Here is a 19,758-nt window from a genome sequence, read left to right on the forward strand (position 1 = left end):
TTATTATTATTATATGAAAAATTGGGAGTTTGGCATTGGGGATAGAGATGACTTTGGAGGATGCCAGAGCTAATTTCTAATTGTGATGTGCGTGGTTCTCTTGCGAGTGTATTGTGACAACAAATATTTGATGCTATGCATTTATTTCTCTTTCTGTGATAAACAAGTTAAATGTAAAGTAGAATGTATACACACATAACACTGCACAGCAGTTCCAGCTCATCTGTGATATAAGCCATTTATCTATAGAGCTACTAGGTGTAAATGTGCATTGTGTGTACACACCACCCTCCCACAGGCCTGTGATTTCCCTGGCAGGGGCGGCTCCTCTCTTAGCACACTTGAGAGCTTGCTGCTGGGACAGTGTACTCTCATAGCCAGGGGCCAAGAGCTTTATAACGAGGGAGGAAACCACAAACCTAAACTACTCATCACTAAATTTTTACTGTGACCCAATCATCGAGTGACTGAGAAAGGGCAAGGCCCCAGCACAAGAACGGAAACACCAGCAACTACACCCTTCGCATGAGATCTGTATCTCTCACCTTAAGAACCAGAAAAGGGACCTTTCATTCATAGGTGTCAGCTCCATGCCAGGTTATTGGACCTGCTTGACTCCTACCAGGTAAGTGCCATTATAAGATCACATTTATCTGTATAGAAGTCTAATTTGGGGTTTGTATTAATGGGTTGCTTTAGTCTGGAGCGAAAGAATGAACCAATGGTAACCACTGTAATCCCGTTTACATTCTAAAGCAGTTAGAAGTGGAACCTTACTGGTGACGGCGAGAAATGGATCCACCTGTGTGCTATGAATTCACTTTATTTTAGTAGCCAAGTTGTTTTATTTTTTGGTTCTCGCAGTTTTTACATGACCGTGCTGTCAGTCTGGATACTTGGACTCTTTGTGATTTCTTTTTTAAATAAATTATTTTAAAATACCTTATTAAAATTTTGTAGACATGCAGTAGTGGCCATACACACTTCAATAAATGATCAATTGTTTTTGTTTTGTTTTTTGATCAATCTCTCACAATAGGAATGATCGATCTATGTTTGACATCCATTCAATCGATGTGACTTACATGCGGAAGTAGATTTTGATCAAAAAGATGAAAGATACAATCGCATCTCTGCTTTCCCCATGCAATCTCATAATCTGATCAAAATATGTATTCGGGAACAAATCATTACAATGTTGCCGATTCATGAAACACGATTAACATAAATTTTATTGAACTTCATCTAAGTTGATCAGAAGCTAAAATGATGCCTATTCGATCCTTTGCTTATCACATAATAAAATCAAAGTGTGTAGGGCCACCATTAGACTAATTGTAAAATATTAGGCTTGGTCCAATCGCCCGGTGTTAGAGATCATGTTGTTATACAAGAAGATGTGAAGTGCATTTATCTCCTGTAAAAGGAAAATAGTTTGTTAGCTAGAAATGTAAATCAGCCTAAACTTGGCCATACACTGTATAATCCGATCTGCTTCAGGGCTCATTTACACCAACCCTTATCCTAATGCTGGCCATACACCTCTAGATTTCTATCCAACAGATTCCATCCATGCTAAACAATGTGGATGGACGATTCTCCCTCTGTAGCACTTGTATTCTGACAGCTGGCACCACCAACACAGTGAATGCATCTAGTTGGACGCAGGCACTGTTCAACTGACAATTTTCCACCTGGCTCCTTAAATTTCAGATGGAGTGGTGCCGACAGGCCCACCAACTGATCGAATTTGAGCCAGGTTGGATTGGAAAATTCACTGTGTATGGCAAGCTGAAAACATGTGAGCAATGTGGTATGTTGTGTAGTAGTAGTGCAATGCTTTGTTACAATACATTGCACTGTTCATTTTCTTCCTTTATTGAAGTGTTGAAAGTGACCCTTCTTTCAAGTGCAGCATGTTGTGAGTGACACTATAGAAATGCGGCATATATGTATTTTCCCACAATGCAGCACAACCCACCATAACACAGCACTGTGGTGTGAAAAGGGCACATACAAAACAATTGGTTGGTCTGTGATTTTGCGTTGATTCTAGCACAGCTCAAAGAACAAGCCCTGAGTTTTGTATTATGAGGACAAACTAACCAACTGATTCAGTTTGTGTCAAATCTCCAGGCCACTGAACTATAGAGTTGATGGCAGATCTTAAGCATTACAATCTGATTGTACAATCTTCTTTAGATCTACCAATGAGTATGTTGTGCAAGGGCCTGGCTTATTGGATACAAATTGACTGACCAGTTCAGCTTGGTCCTCATATTAAATTTTGGTAGATCTGAAATTGATTGTACAGAGATTGTGCAGTCAAATTGTATAGTATATGTTATTGATACTATATGGTCAGCATAATATTGACTTCTTCCAGGAAAGATCATCTATAGCAGATTGTTTACAATTTCCTTGGACTATATCTTATATGATCAGTTCAGTTTATTCAAATAGGTAGATGATTGTGCTGTGTATCAGCCACTAAAAGGTGTTGCAGATAAAGGTTGTGTCTCACCAAACCTCAAAAGCAGAAAAAACAATGGTGTGCAATATGTGGAAGAGTGACTCATAACATTTACTGTATGACTGTATGCAGAAGTACTCCAAAATACAACAGGGTGCACTCCGATCGTGTCACCACAATAAAACTGCAAATCCTGCTCACTGTCAAGACATCCATTATAGGTACTGCTACCGAATGCGTTTCACCCCAAAAACTGCATTATACCCATTTTTGGGGCGAAACATGTTAGTGCAGAGCGGTATCTATAATGTATGTCTGCACAGCTTGCAGGATATGCAATAAAGTCTTTATTGTGGTAATGCCACCGGAGTGCAACCTGTCGTTTTTTGGATTGAGGGGGTTTGTGCTTGTGGGAAAGTGCCCAGGAATTTGTATCCAGCACTGCAGGAGGGATGTGTGTATTGGGAGCAGTGTTTTCAATGAGTTGAATGTAGAAATACACTCAGCTGCAAAGAAGGTGGTCACATTTTGCACAATGGCAGAAAAAAATGCTGTTTACATTTGTGCACTGTGGTGAATCACTTTTCAGAGAGCATTTGACAGAAGCAGCTGGGAGGGGAAAGGTCAGCTCCTCGCAGCCTGTTTTAACCCTGTAAGGGCTCGTTCACACTTGACTGTTTGGTCCGGTGTTTGCGGAGCATTTTTTAACGCTCATTAAATGCCGCATGTGCGACAACGCTCCGCAAACGCCTATAATTAAGTTAAAGTGGTGTTACCGCTCCACCAACGCCCCGCAACTGCGTTGCAAACGCCGGCCGGGTGTTTGTGGAGCAGCACCATAGACTAGAATAGGAGGCTTCAACGCCTCCTGACTCGACCAGAGGCGTCCATTTTGCCGTGACGCTATCGCTCCCGTTAGAACAGCACCATGTGCTGCAATGTGCAGAATTGTCAGAGGCGTTTGGGAAGCAGTAAAAACGCTTCCCAAACGCCTCTCTGCCGCCTGCACACAACGCTAGTGTGAACTTAGCCTTAAGCCCGCACCACCACATTTGCAGCGTGGCCCACATAAACCACCTGTCAAATGCAACAAAGATTACAATTCTTGATGCAATTGCGAAGCAAAGTGTCATGGCTACATGTTTACAACTCCCACTGGTCGCTCAGGGCCAGATCTAGGGGGGTGCTGGGGTGGTGGTCTGATGCAGACAGTTGATGTAAGGAGGCACTCTGATGGTAACAATCCATGTAACGGGGAACTCTGCTTCAGACACCTGATGTAAGGGGGATCTTTGATTGGGACGCCTGATGTGAGGGGGATCTTTGATGGGGACGCCTGATGTAAGGGGGAACTCTGATGGGGACACCTGATGTAATGGGACACTCTGATGGGGACACCTGATGTAAGGGGACACTCTGATGGGGACTCCTGATGTAAGGGGACACTCTGATGGGGACTCCTGATGTAAGGGGACACTCTGATGGGGACTCCTGATGTAAGGGGGCAATCTGATGGGGACCTAGAAACAAGTGGGGGCTCTGATGGGGACCTGGATGAAGGGTGGGCTCAGATGGGGACCCAGATGTGAAGGGGGGCTCCTAAGATAGACTGATGGATGATGTATGGGGGACCTTGATGGGGACATTGATGTAAGGGGGCACTCTAATGGGAACCTGATATAAAGGGGGACTCTGATGAGGACACCTGATCTAAAACGAGACTCTGATGGGGCCATCTGATGTAAGGGGGAAATCTGATGGGGATACCTGATGTAAGGGGGCACAGGTTCTTTTTATTAACCTTAATCTAAAACAGCCTAATACATCATTCATAGTGTTTCTCAAGTTGTGACACTGTAAAAGATTGTCTGACTCATACAGTGTGGACATTATGCCCCTGACTTTTTGTTACTGCACCCCCAGATCAGACAGACTAGATCCAGCCCTGCAGTTGCTATGTTTGGTTAACTGCTTCCTGTCCGTCCTATAGCAAAAGTACAGTTGCGCAAAATCGCATGTATATATACGTGATTTGGCATGCCTTAGCTGTAAATCACCGGGTCCTGGCCGGTGATTACTCGCCAGAGCCAAGTGGTTGCCGAGCATCTCTGACGGTGGGGGGGAGAACTGTTTGTAAACAAAACAGTTCTCTCCCCTGTCCTGCACACTTCTTTGCATGGCTGTGCATTGCAGAGCCATGCAAAGCAGGGTGCTTACAGTGAAGCACACAGCCCAGTATGTAAAACTGCACACAGTTAACCCTTTGATTGCCCCAGATGTTAACCCCTTTCTGCCCAGTGCCATTAGTACAGCGTCAATGCTTTTTTTTTTTTTAGCACTGATCCCTGTATTGGTGTCACTGGGGATGTCCGTGACACCAAGTTGGTTCCCTCCAGTGTCAGAATGCCCGTTGCAATTCCGCTATAAGTCGCTGATTGCCGCCATTACTAGTAAAAATAATTTAAAAAAAAAAAAATCTCAGTATATATACCTGTTTGTAAACGCTATAACTTTCACGTAAACCAATTAACTTACACATATTGGGATTTTTTTTTAGCAAAGATATGTAGCAGAATACATTTTGGCCTAAATTTATGACGAAATTTTATTTTTTTTTTTCATTTTTTTACTGGACATGTTTAATAGCAAAAAGTCAAAAATATATTGTGTTTTTTTCTCAAATGTCAGTATTTTTTTTCTTTTTTTACAGTGCAAAAAATAAAAAAGGCACAGGTGATCAAATACCGCCGAAAGAATCGTTGTATGACTGCGCAATTGTCAGTTACAGTAACGCAGAGCAAAAAATGGCCTGGTCAGGAAGGGGGGGTAAATCCTCTGGAGGGCAAGTGGTTAAGTGGGATCCTTGGTGTGCTGGTGACACACTTTTCTGCCTTGAATGGTTTTGGTTTCCAGGCGATGTTCGCAGCTGCACCCACTTACATTTTCAGCCACTTTCAGGAATGTGTGCATTGGGATTCTTGTGCTTGGGCGTGGTTAAGGGGGTGGTAAAATAGAGCTCAGATGCCTGTTTTTACCACCCTTCAGCCACAAATGGAAGCTATGCATTATAGGCCTTTTTTGCTTCTTTTTTATGCCTCTGAACACTGCTGTATTTCAGCCAATGTGTTAATTCAAGTTGTGGCGTTAAGATTCATATTTTAGAGCAATGTTGAGGGCAATATAAAAATGTCCCAAACCCGCATTCAGAGAGGAGCTTCCAGGTGTAATTTACACACATGCACATGTACTGTAAATGCGTTCTAGCGGAATGAATGATTATTCTAGCCAACAGAATGAGCTTACCTGCATACATTTCTACATGTGCGTAATTATGTGCCAAAATCAGTATTTTTGTAAGCTGATTTTTCTGTCAAAGATCCAGCATCAGTGGGAGTATTTTAATATCCCTGCGTGCCTACAGCCTCAGTATTGTATAGATTGAAGAAGGATCGGATCCTCTGGCAGTTTTTTATCCATCTGTGTCCCCCTATCGGGGACATTTCCTGTCACTTGTGACTGGCCACAAAACGACTGTTGGCAGTTATCATCTTAGAGATTTCAGAACAATTTACCATGTGTTTGAAAACATTGCTCCCACGAGGCCTTGTTAATTGTAATAGTTTATCTTCTGATAACCTCCCAGAACGGTTACATATTTATTCATGAATGTTATTTGGACTTCTCTTACGTAAACTAGTTTAGCGATATGGTATAAAGTCAGAGTACATGGCAGATCATTATTACCACCTACACACAGATTGTGACATTTGTCTCTCTAATGCTGCCTATAGATTTTCTCCCCATGGTGTCCTGAAAACAGATATACTCCCCATCCCATAGTACCCCAAGCATTTCTCTGCAGGCCCAGGTACTATCACATAGGGTAGCGGATTGTCTCTTCTTCATTAAGGGTTCTGGGCAGTTCTGAAGACACAAATGCTAATGTAAGCTGGCCATGCATTCTGTGCCTTTTAGCTGTTTCCTGATGAAATTTTCTTCAGCAGGGGTCGGAAGAACTTCGATCCATGTATGGGCAGGCTGGTTGTACACAAGTCGATCTATTGATTGACTTGTGTACAACAAGCCTGTCGGGTTTTTCCTGATCATTCAAGGCTGATCACTGTATTTTGACAGCAGGGAGGGCTCAGAATACAAAGACACAGCTGGAGGGAATTGACTCATTTGTTGTTTGTTTTTTTTGTTCAGCTTACTGGTTGAACAAAAAAAAAAATGAATGATATCTGGCCAGCCTTAGTGGTTGGCCCTGTCAGCCCCCTCTCTACCTTCAATCCCTTGGATTGAAAAACTGAAATAGCCAGGCGGAAAACTGTCAGTCCAACAGCGGCTGCATCTATTTTGCTGTAGGAGGAGATTCTTCTTCAGCCTGCAGACTGAACGAACAAAATCTATTGGTGTGTTGCCAGTTTAAAAGGAATCTACTGATAGTTTATGCTGTCAACTATGTGAACCTGCTGTTAGTTTAGTATTTATAGTATCCTCATGGGTACAGCTGGCCATATATTCAGGTTTTTTTTTTTTTTAGATCGATGGATCGAAATTCGGCTGTTTCAGGGACAGCCAAATTTTTGTCCATGTATGAGCACTGTGGTTATACAGAATTCAATCTACAGATCAACTTCTGTACAACCGCTCTGCCGGAAAATGTCTTCACTTTCAGCACTGCAGGCTCTAGCCTCCAGCAGAGATCTGTGTATTTTGATGGCAGGGGAGTTTTGCTGTCTGAATACAATGACACAGTGAGGAGGATTTCCCCATACACCTCAAATGTGTGGATGGGGGAATCGGGTCTTTTTTTTTTTTACAACCCAACTCACACAACACACTGCAGTTCACATGCATTGCAATGCACCATAGCGCACATATGTGAATGATCTGTTTGGTGGGTTAGGAAAGTGTAGCATACAGTATCTTTGGTGCAGTGTGGCTCATAACAAAAAAGATTGGCTTTCCTAATGCAGTGAATGTAAATGCATGATAAATCATGTTCAATACATGTGCGTTAACACAACGCATCAGTGGGAATCTGGCCTCATGCTGGTGTAATGTTTTAATTCCAAGCTGTACACAAGGCTCCGTTTTCAGAAAACTATTTATTAAATAACAGAGAAAAATCTTGGCTATTTGCTTGTGGTGACAGTCTTGGTAGGTTTTGCATGACTTTTAAAAGATGGACGTAAAAAAGAACCCATTTGCTGTCTGGGCCAATTTTGACATCTTACAGACATGTTAAAATCAGCATTTTGTTTTACCAGGAAATGACTTAGAACCCCCCAAACAGTATATATTTTCTGATAGCAGAAGCCCTTGAGAATATATTGGTGGTTCTTGCAATTTTTTATATTGCATGATAGTTGCGATGCTATTTATCAAACACACATTTTCAGTAAAAAGAGAGGGGGCAGGGGTGCTTAAAATTTTTTAAAATGCTAATATTTATTTTATTTTTTTTTACACTCTCTTAATTTTTTTTTTATTTAACATTTTTTGCAATCACAAGAGATGAAAACATCCCTTGTAATAACTGGGGTAGTGATGGGTACTCTTTTGGAGAGATCTGGGGTCTATTAGACCCCGATCCCTCCTCTGCCCTCCAAAGCAGTCAATGAAACTGAGTTTGGTTTGATCAGATTCTTCACTGGCCCATAATGGACTATAAGAACCAAATCTGGAAGTGACAAAATGCTTATCGCTTCCATGTTCACTCATCACAGAAGAGGAGGAGGAATGGACATTCCTCCCTGTTTATTGTCTGCAGCCATTACATACATATTGAGAGAGCAGCAGTGGGAGGCAGTCCCCTTCTAAGCCCTGCCAAAGCAATTGGGCGGCTGTGGAGCTGCTCAGATCACTTTTACCAGAAAGCCCATGGCCTGCTGAAAATTGTGACACCAAGATCATGACTGCTTCCCATCGTGTGTGTGTGTGTGTGTTACCAAAAGTATTGGGACACCCCTCCAAATCATTGGATTCAGGTGCTGCAATCACCTCCATGGCCACAGGTGTATAAACTCAAACACCTAGGCATGCAGACTGCTTCTATAAACATTTGTGAAAGAATGGGTCGCTTTTAGGAGCTCAATGCATTCAAGCATGGTATGTGAAATTTCCTTGCTACTAAATATTCCACGGTCAACTGTTAGTGGTATTATAAGTTGAAGCAACTGGGAACAACAGCAACTCGGCCACAAAGTGGTAGGCCACGTAAAATGACAGAGCAGGGTCAGCGCATGCTGAAGTGCGCAGAAGTCGCCAACTGTCTGCAGAGTCGATAGCTAAAGACCTCCAAACTTCGTGTGGCCTTCAGATTAGCACAGTAACAGTGTATACAGAGCTTCATGGAATGGGTTTTTGTGGCCGAGCAGATGCATCCAAGCCTTACATCACCAAGTGCAATGCAAAATGTCAGATGTAGTGGTGTAAAGCGTGCCGCCACTGGACTCTAGAACAGTGGAGATGTGTTCTCTGGAGTGACGAATTACACTTCTCTGTCTGGCATTCCGATGAATGTGTCTGGGTTTGGTGGTTGCCAGAATGGTACTTCAATGACTGCATTGTGCAAAGTGTAAAGTTTGGTGGAGGGGGGGTTATGGTGTGGGGTTGTTTTTCAGAGGTTGGGCTTGGCCCCTCAGTTCCTGTAAAGGGAACTCTTAATCCATTAGCATACCAAGACATTTTGGACAAATTCATGCTCCCAACTTTGTGGGAATGGTTTGGGGATGGCCCCTTCTTGTTCCAACATGACTGTGCACCAGTGCACAAAGCAAGAGCCATGAATAAATGGATGAGCGAGTTTGGGGTGGAGGAACTTGACTGGCCTGCACAGAGTCCTGACTTCAACCTGATAGAACACCTTTGGGATGAATTAGAGTGAAGACTGCGAGCCAGGCCTTCTCATCCGACATCAGTGCCTGACCTCACAAATGAGCTTCTGGAACAATGGTCAAACATTCCCACAGACACACTCCTAAACTTTGTGGACAGCCTTCCCAGAAGAGTTGAAGCTTTTATAGCTGCAAGGGGTGGGCCAACTCAATATTGAACCCGACAGACTAAGACTGGGATGCCATTAAAGTTCATGTATGTAAAGAGCAGGCGTTCCAATATTTTTGTAAATATAGTGTATATATACTGTATGTGTGCTGGACGGGAAGCAGTTAAATAGTCTTAAGCCCCTTTTACATAAACAATATGAACAGGGTCTTCTGTCAGTGTTTCAGGCAGATCTGATTGCAAACTTCCATGTAAATCTATAAGTATACAGATGTAAACAGACATACATCCTTACGTTAGTGTATGCCCAGGTCTGGAATAAAAAAGTGGAAAAGATCTTCAACCGTCTCCAGTTTTCCAGACCTGTGATAGATTGGAGGTAGCGAGATGAATACAGATGCAAGTTAATTTTCATCTGACTGCCTGTAGATCCAATATGGGACCAGAAAGCTGTGTTATTAAAAAACCTAAATAGGCACAAATGTCACGAAAGTGACATCTGTCTCGTTCTGCTCTGTTTCAGCAAGGGACCTGTTCATGATTACCATGAGAGATGACAGTTTTTGACAGATGACAATCATACCATGACTATTTTTGGTTACTATGGTAGATGCATGCCATAAAGTCCATGTCTGCTTTTGGCTTGCTATTCTTACAGCTATTAAGAAAACCACCTTTTTGCCCACTTACAATGTTGAAATAAGGGATTTTTCGGGCGCAGATAAATGCGTGGTAGACACCAGTTGAGACTCGTACTACAAAAGAAAAGTCTTTTAGTTGGACTGACATAAAACCCCACTCTGGGAAAAATGTTACTCCCTTCTAACCCTTCCAGCAGGGTGAAGTGAACCCTTCCATACTCTGTGAAGTGAGTCAGCTAATTCCCCCATCAAGGTTCCTTGCCAGCACCATTTCCTATGCAGAAGCACTATAGATGATCCCTTAGAGACTGATCTCCTACCATCCCCTTGCAATGACATCACTCCTCTTCTGGATCCTGAGAGAACCCAGCTGCTGGAAAGCAAATAGGAGGTGTCAACATCACACAAAGAACGACTCCACCTGAAGTTAACAAATGAAGAGAGAAAACCTGAGGATCACGTGACCACTACTTTTAGTATAGGTTTTAAAAATGTTTTTTTTGTGGTGCTGCTGGTGTTGTGTACAAAGTTGATATACAAGTATGTGCTGCCAACATATGGTGTTATTCCTGGAGTCCCCGAAATGACTCATAGTGATTCTATAACGGGTGCACAGCATTAACCACTTGCCTACTAAGGCCATTTTTAATTTTTTTTGCATACATGTTGAAATCTCTGTATTGTGCTACAAATTACTTTAAATACCCCAAAAGTATCCATTTTCTGAAAGCAGAGACTCCATAGAATAAGTATAAGTATAGAATAAGTATAATTTTGTTTTTTATGTAACATATTTGAAAAGCTGTTTATCAATCACAGTAAAATGTTTCATAGGCGTCATGGGCTTCCCGTGGTAAACTGATACATTTTGCTGCTGTAGTTGCCCACCTTCCCTAAACAACAGAATTTATTAAAGTCAATGGGGTTTGGATTCGATATCCTTTGATCTTTTCGGGTGAACTGCCCATGAATCAGAGGCTTATTATATATATCCTATATAATACAATAATATTCAAGCAACACTATTAATATGCATTAATATGCATTTGAAGAACATTTCCAGCAGAATTTACCTGTCTACCGCATATAAGGCTGCCTTTTTTGTAACTTTTTTGTATGTGTGATCTCACCAACTGTAGTCCTAGCAGCTGACAGCAACAGCTTTGCAAAGATTTGTGACAAATGTGCCATCGCATGTGGTTGATTTCCACATGACTAGGCCTCGTGCACACTGGCCATTTTTGATGCTACTTCTAGGGGCATCAGGCGGTTTCTTTTTTTTTTCTTCCTCTAAACTCCCCTGCATGTTATCCTATGTGTCCATTCACACATAAGCTTTTAGCAATATTTTGTGGCAGGAAAACAATCCCACTGCCAGTGTGTCCTGGAGCAACAGCATTTTCGCAGAAAAACCACTTGACGTACTGAATTGATTGTAAACATTCCTAAATGCTAGATGCGTTTTAGTGCTTGAGCATTTTTTTTTTCAATGATTAGAATAAATTATTTAACACCTTAACATTTGATGCAGGTAAACGCGGAGCACACTGTTAGACGTTTTTTGGCCAAAATGCTACTATCAGGAGGAGGCTTCTAGGGGAGTTAAAAAAAAAATGCCTAAAAGGCTTCAACGGTAAAAATGGAAAATCATTGTATTCATTTCCATATTGTAGTTTACGTATTTCTAGTCTTCTCCTAGTAATCTGAACAATCTTGACGTTTGAAAACTTACTTTTTGAAGAACCCCACCAGGGGCGGACTGACAACTCATGGGGCCCCCGGGCAATAGTGGATCATGGGGCCCCTGTGTCCTTGCCCAAACTCAAAAAAGCCTATGAAAAAGGTACCAGGGGCATCTCATGGGGCACCCTATTGACCCCAGGCCCTCGGGCAGTGCCCGAGTTTCCAAATGGTGGAGTCCGCCCCTGATCCCCACACATTTACTTCTTTGAATTCTGTGTTAGTAGGCATTGCTGTGTCACACATTTCACAGAGCCTGCATTTTGCACTACACAGGAGATGAGGAGAAGTTTCAGGAGGTGGAGTCAGCACAGGAATCACTGCCTGCAGACAGACATAGGCTTTAAGTGGCAAGATTGGTGTGTGAGTGTGTGTTTGTTTTTGTTTTTTTATTATTACCATGCTATTTTGTTGAGAATTATTACATTTTTCTATGATATTATAGTAAACCTGTCTCATAATATGTTTCAGTGCACCTTCCTTTTATTGCCTTAGTTTACAGGAAGATCATAGCTCCCAGCTTTGTGTGATCGGCAAGAAGAACACATTACAGCAGATATCACTACTTTTCCTTTTATTTTGGCTTTTCAAAATAAAAAAGATAAATGGGATAATTACAACTTTTAGATAAAAGCTTTACTGCACACATTAGGCTGCACACAATAAAGCTGCTGCACCACTTTTCTGGCAATGTGTTGCACCAAATTCCAAAAACATCTGGAACAGTTTTGGTTCTGACAGTGACTCATTAGCCACATTCAGGTAGTTCTAATTTGCACTTTTAGAACGCTTGCAAAATCTGTCTGCACCAATCTTTAGTCCTCATGCACACTGGACGTTTTTCCAGCTGCTGTTTTTGGCTTTTCACGTTTGTTTCTACAGCTAGTAAACTCCTCAGCATGTTATCTTATGTGTCCATGCACACAATGGCTTTAATCAGTGTTTTTTGGCAGGGGCATTTTTAGCTGGATAAAAAGCCCAGAACTAGTGGGTTTCTATAGGAGTTTTTAGCTGTAGAAATGCTCTACTGCTGCAAAACATGGCAAACTGACATTTTTGGGTGTTTCTTTTAGCAAAAATTATGTGTGTGTAAAAAAGCGCTCAAAAACGTGGTTAAACACCAATGCAAAAACGCTGAAAAACTCGCATTTTTAATGCGACTTTACACAGCTAATGCTACCAGCGTTATTAAAACGCCCAGTGTGCATGGAGTCTTATGAATTTCAGGGATTCTTTTTTTTTTAAGAGATTCTTACATCAGGATAAAAAGAGGTACAACTGAAGAAAAAAAGAGGGACTGAGAGATTTGATTCCAAATGAAGGCCAGCCCTTCCAAATGAAGGACAAATGAGAGGTATGGTGAAATTGGTATATTATTTTTATTGCACTTAGATTTAGTGATCAATTGATACAGTAAATACACAGCTTCCTTATGTGGAGGTTTGTGCAACAATGTTTCATGTGTTCTCACTTCTGTAATGCCTCCCATATATCCAGTTTTTTTTTTTTGGGGGGGGGGGGTTAGGGGATCTGACATAGCAAATTTTGGTGCAGATTGTTAAAATGTATGATTATAGATGGGAATATCCGATCCAGGGGCGGACTGACCATTAGGGTACTCGGGCACTGCCCAAGGGCCCAGGTCAGTAGGGGGCCCCATGAGATGCCCCTGGTACCTTTCATAGGCTTTTTTGGGTGTAGTTTGAGTGTGGGCAAGGACACAGGGGCCCCTTGTTCCCCTATTGCTTGGGGGCCCCATGAGTTGCCAGTCCACCCCTGATCTGATCAATGTTTGGGAGTTATGATTTTCAATGCACTTCATATCTCTCGGTGCTGAAAGCTGTCAGAGGTTGCACTTATCAATCCGCATTCTCCAGTTCCTCAGATCTTTCCAGTTTCCGATTAGTAGTCTTGCCAGATGAGCTTTAAACTTGAAATTTGGACAATCCAGTAGGAACTGGCTGAATTCTAATCTGTCTGTAGCCCTTTCTGTTCAGCAAATGTTAGACTGGTGTCTGTTCAACAGTCCTGTTGGAAAACCAGCATTCGATCAGCCTCTGCAGTGCTGATCTGTGTATTTTGATGGTGGGGGGAGCCCCTACTGTCAAAATGCAGTAGTGCAGAGGGGTAGATCCCTGTATCTACATCGCTTGTATGGAAGCAGGGATCTGTGAGTTGTTGTTTTTTTTTTTCTCCTTCAGCCCACTGGTTGAAAAAAAAAAAAAAAACTCCACATGTATACTCAGCCAGTGAAGGTTGCCGTGCTGTTTATGTGACTATAGAGGAATCATCAAACATAAAAGTAAAAGGAAATCCCAAACTTTGAGTTGATACCAGAACACTAATAGAGGGGAGATCTTCCAATGTGGACACCAATTCTTAAAACCATGGTGACACCCATGGAATTTTTCTCACTACCTGTTTTGGCTATGGGACAGGAAGTAAAGGGAAATTCCCCTCAGCTGAACACAGAAAATTAAAAAGAGAAGCTTTGCCTTTAGTTACACTTTAATGTGAATGTCATCTGTTATAAACTGACTCAGCTTAATGGCCTGGTTGGTTTTTTCCTGCTTTGTCCAGGATTTGTTGCACATTATGTTGTGTAATGTCTCTAGCAGGATACAGTATCTATTTTCATATGTACTCTGTTGTTCAGCTAAAAACTGCGTGTGTTTCCACTGTATTCATACTTCATCACTAATCGATTTTTTTTTTTTTTTCTCTTTCCTTATTTTTTTTATACAATTGTTTTATATGGATTACTAGGAAGGAAACGTACTGGTTGATAAAGTGATAATGGAGTCTTTTCTTCACAATGAGTTTCTGTTGGAGGGAACCAGGTCATCTTTGCTAGAAGTAATTCCCACAAGATCATCTTTTAAGGCTTGTTCACACTAGTGGCATCCACTACCACTCCTTTGAAAAGCAATCTACGTGGTGAGGAGTTGATATACTACCTGTATTAACCTTCCAAATGCCCCACCACCATGCCGCAGCCATGTGCATAGCCCATAGTTGTGTGGCAGTTGCAGAGAGGCTCTATTCATTTAAATAGGTGGATACTATCGCATGTGCAGCGACTGTCCAGCCACTGGACATGCGATAGTATCCACCTATACTATTGCATGTCCAGCCACTGCCTCTGCAGCTAAAGGTGGAGTACTTGGACAAGCGGCAAAACCTCAGCTCAGCTGCAGGGTTTTACTATCCCCCAATCTCTAGTGTGAATGAGTCCTCAGATGCTTGTTTTTTATTCTATATTTGGTATATGGGCCAAGATTATCTCGTATTCATCAATCCAAAACCAAACTATTTGGAAGACTTAAGAATTTATCAGAGGAAAATATTTTGGTGTTCATGAGAGGAAGAGTGCAAGAAACAATACTTTCTTATTTTCAAACAAAATATTTTAGGGTAGAGCTAGATGTGCATGAAGCCCAATCAACATTTAGATCGCTCTTCAGAGGCTACTGACAGACCGTGCGGAAGCAGTTCAACCCCACCTCGCTGCCCATTTTAACCCCATTTTTGACAAGAAATGCGCAGCAACTGCATGCATTGCACAGGTTTGTGGGGCATTTGCGGCACTTCCCCATTTGCTTGAATGTGCAGCTACATGCCTGGTATACTTTTTGCAGGCGAGAACAGTAGCTTTGTGACCGCGGAATTTAAACACCCCCCATCCACTGCCTAAAGCAGCTGTTATGACTGAAGCCGTGTAGGCTGAAATGTGTCAGCTGACTGTCACTATAACTTTTTATGCTGTGGTTTACGGAATAAAGGCAAGATTGTAGAGCTATGTACAGATTAATGCGGGCCATAGATGAGGTGAAAAATGACCGAAAATTATCCGCAAAAAAAAATCGGCCTATTTTCAGATCGTTAGTGCGGTAATCGGTCGGCCTTTTTTCGTGATTTTTGACCTTTTAGATTATCGGTCCTGCTGGAAAATAATCGTCCAAATTTGTCGTTCTGCCGATTTTTCACGGCAATGATGGACAAATTTGCCGATCTTTTTCCAATATTTAAAAATGCGCATGAGCAGTGACATGAAAGAAGGAAAAGAAGAAAAGGAAAAAAATCGAATATGAATGAAAAGAAGAAATAGAATATGGAGAAGAAAAAAGAAGAAATAGAATATGAAGAAGAAAAAAAAAGAATTTCAGTCCAATATTATATTTGACATTTAAAAGTATAGCAACATTGTATCTATTTGTATCCGAATAGAAACATGTATCCGAAATGGATACAAATAGATACAATGTTGCAACTTTTTCTTCTTCTCCATATTCTGTTTCTTCTTCTTCATATTCTATTTCTTCTGCTTCTGCATATATTCTATATAATTGCTGGCCGTAGACGGGACGAAAATCAGCCGACCTTTTTTGCCAATAGTGGTAATGTTGGCTGATTGACCGATTTTTCGTTTTTCAAAAGAAAAAAAACGGCCGGTTTTCTCGTCGTCTATAGCCTGCATTAGTTTAGGGGAAATTGGCGGGCAGTAAAAACACCCCCTCCCCCAACTGCATGTCTAAATGTAGCCTTAGGGCTGGCTCACACCAGATGCTTTCCAGTGACCAGTATGAGAGAATGAGAGTGATAACACCAAATGTAACACTCTTGCTCCCCATTCACACCTGAGACCTTGTAACACTAACAAGTCACATGACACCGGGGAAGGAAAAATGGCTAATTGGGCCCAATTTGGACATTTTCACTTAGGGGTGTACTCATTTTGTTGCCAGCGGTTTAGACATTAATGGCTATGTGTTGAGGTATTTTGCGGGGACAGCAAATTTACACTGTTATACAAGCTGTACACTTACTACATTGTAGCAAAGTGTCATTTCTTCAGTGTTGTCACATGGAAAGATAGAATAAAATATTTACAAAAATGTGAGGGGTGTACACACTTCTGTGAGATACTGCATATGTGATTTTGCATTTCCTGGTAGGGTGCGTACGCTGTCCTGCTTGTGCCGCCATTGGTGGCTACAGATGTTGATTACTGAGTCCTGGATGGAGATTCCTTGCCGGGACCTGGCGATCGCTGAGGAACAGTGACAGGGGAGAGACCTGTGTGTAAACAACACAGCGCTATCTCCTGCCAGCAATAACATGCTGCTGTGTACTTCTCTGCACAGCAGAGAAATACACAGTAGCATGTTTACATAGTAAAACACAGCACACAGTTAATCCTTTGATCATCCCAGATGTTAGCCTCTTCCTGCCCAGTGTCATCAGTACAGTGTCAGTGCTTTTTATTAGCACTGTATTAGTGTCATTGGGATGTCAGTGACAGTCAGTTCCCTCCCAGTGTCAGAATGCCCGCCACAGTCCTACTATAAGTTTCTGATCGTCGCCATTACATACTAGTATAAAAAAAAAAGTAAAAAAAAAATTCCAGTATATATACTGCCATTTGTAGAAGCTATAACTTTCACTTAAACCAATTAATTTGCATGTATTGGAATTTTTTTTCACAAAGACATGTAGCAGAATACATTTTGGTCTAAATTTTCCGAAGAAATTAGATTTTTTTTTAATTTTTACTGGATTTGTATTATAGCAAAAAGTTAAAAATATTGTTTTTTTTTTTCAAATTGTCGGTCTTCTTTTGTTTATAGCGCAAAAAATAAACACACAGGTGATCAAATACCACCAAAAGAAAGCTCTATTTGTGGTGGAAAAAAAGGACACAAATTTTATTTGGGTGCAGTGTTGCATGACTGCGCAATTGTCAGTTAAAGTACCGCAGCGCTGTATCGCAAAAAATGGCCTGGAAGGGGCGTAAATCCTCTGGAGAGCAAGTGATTAAATCAACCCCTTAATGTAAAAAAAAAAGGAAACAAATCAAAATGCATCAAAAAACATGTTGAAATTTTGATGTGAACAAGCCCTTAAAGGAAAATGCCGCAATAGCAATAAATAAATAAATATATAATTGCTACACAATTTTGTAATTTAAAGGAGATCTATGGCCCCAGCATACTCTTTCATTTTATAACAATTGGAATGCAAGCAATAGTTATTTTTAACAATCAAATGAATGGGCTGCTGTGACCGAGCAAATGTGGGCCGCATGGCCTACACTAGTGTGAACCGAGCCTTAGTGTTGAAAAAGAGTACAGCATCACCACACCATTATACTTCCATTATAAGTATTTGTGTTCTTCTTGGTCAGCAGTGGTTTGCCTCTACTGCTGTCAATAGTTCTGTCAGGATTCTTCTCAAATATTCTTGAACTCATGAGGTTCTGGGAGATTCTGCTGTGATTATGTTAGTTTCCCCTGGATTTGTATTTCAACAAATCATAATGGTGAGAGGCTCTGATGTGGGATGATGGAAAATGCTTCCTTTCATTCCTCTTAACCCTTTCTCCACCAGGGCTGTTTTTGTATGTTTTGCTCTTTTGCAAAAATGTTACATTTTAGACTTGAAAATGCATTTAAACTCCTTAACATTATTGATTTTTTGAAAATAGAGAATAAAATGGTGGTATTTGCAATTTTGTATGTCATACAATATTAGTGCAACCCATATTTCCACTAAAAAGCATACTAAAGTTAAATTTAAGACACACAAGCAAAATATTAGCCAATTTTTGGAAAAGTATAAAAGCTAAGGTTAAGCCTTGCACACACCCGTGAAAGTGGCAAATCTCAATAGCCAAAATTATTCATATGCAACACTTTAAACTCCTATAGGTCATCAGAGTTATCTATGAATGATGGCCATAGAATTATTGCTCTCACTCTGGTGTATATGGTATATGGTGTATATGGAATATACAACGTGTAGCGCGATCAATGTTTTCATATGTTGCACCTACTAATGTTTATCAATGTATGGGGAGGGGCTTGTGTTTATGTTTATATATATATATATATATATATATATATATATATATATATATAAAAATTTTGTGTTAATTTTGTAAACACTTTCTTTTTTTTACTTCACTTTATTGCTATCACATGGGGGTCTTCTTTAAGGAGATCAGAGGACTATTAGACCCCTAATGTCACCAATGGATCCCAATGAAGCTAATCAAACACAGATCATACTTGATTAGCTTTATTTCTGCCCAAAAGCAGCCAAAAAATGACTGTTGTGAACGAGGAAGTGACGCCATACACATTGCTTCCGGGTTCATTTTCTGGAGGAGTACCAGTGAATGGATGTCTTTTGAGCTCTGCTGTAGCCAGCAACACACGCCATGTCGATCCAGGGCTGAAGTGACAGTTGGCTGAAAGGATAAGCTCACCTTTTGGAACATGTTACATGGTCCACCCATTTTTAGGGTGGAACATGTAACATGTTCCCATAGCCATAGCCGCAGCCACCACCTCCCTCTGACAATTAGTATGGGGAGATGTTTCCCTGTACTAGCTGTCAAATTTAAAAACAGCATGGCCGTGCAGGCCTCCACCCACACAGCCTTGTCATTCATTCACGGACCTCCGTGAATGAATGAACTGCAAGTTCCGACAGCCATAGCAGCTGTGGGCTTGTAGCTTTCAGCGAAAAACGTTTCGCTGTAGAGCGCCGTAGTAGTTCATTCAAGCTTCCTGTCAGAATATCTCCTTGACCATACATCCCGTACGGCTAGCAGATATTCTGACAGGTCTGCAGGAGACCTGCATTGCATCAGCGATCTACTGATCACTGTTGCAATGCTTTCCAGGCTCCTTTTGGACCAAAATAATAAATGGACATTTTTATACCTGCAAAAAAATGTACATTTATTAGTTTTGTCCAAAAGGTGACCTTAACCTTTAACTACTTCCCATCCGCCCTTTAGTAGAAATACTGCAACAGGTGTGCAAAATCACATATATATACGTGATTTTGAATTTCCAGGTAGGGGGCACACGCCCTACCCGCTCCGCC

General features: G+C 41.2%; 1 protein-coding gene across 1 annotated transcript in view; it reads left to right on the forward strand.

The window, feature by feature from the left end:
- The first annotated feature begins 412 nt into the window (after positions 1-412).
- The window catches only part of ADCY7 (adenylate cyclase 7), a 351,396-nt gene continuing 332,050 nt past the window's right edge, over positions 413-19,758 (forward strand). The window contains exon 1 of the mRNA XM_089689483.1: positions 413-625. The gene's annotated coding sequence lies outside the window, so the exon portion shown is untranslated. The remainder of the gene's footprint in view (positions 626-19,758) is intronic.

Source organism: Staurois parvus, unplaced genomic scaffold, assembly GCF_062004578.1.
Source record: "Staurois parvus isolate SC_StPar_1 unplaced genomic scaffold, SC_StPar_1.0 ptg000476l, whole genome shotgun sequence".
Lineage (NCBI taxonomy): Eukaryota > Metazoa > Chordata > Amphibia > Anura > Ranidae > Staurois > Staurois parvus.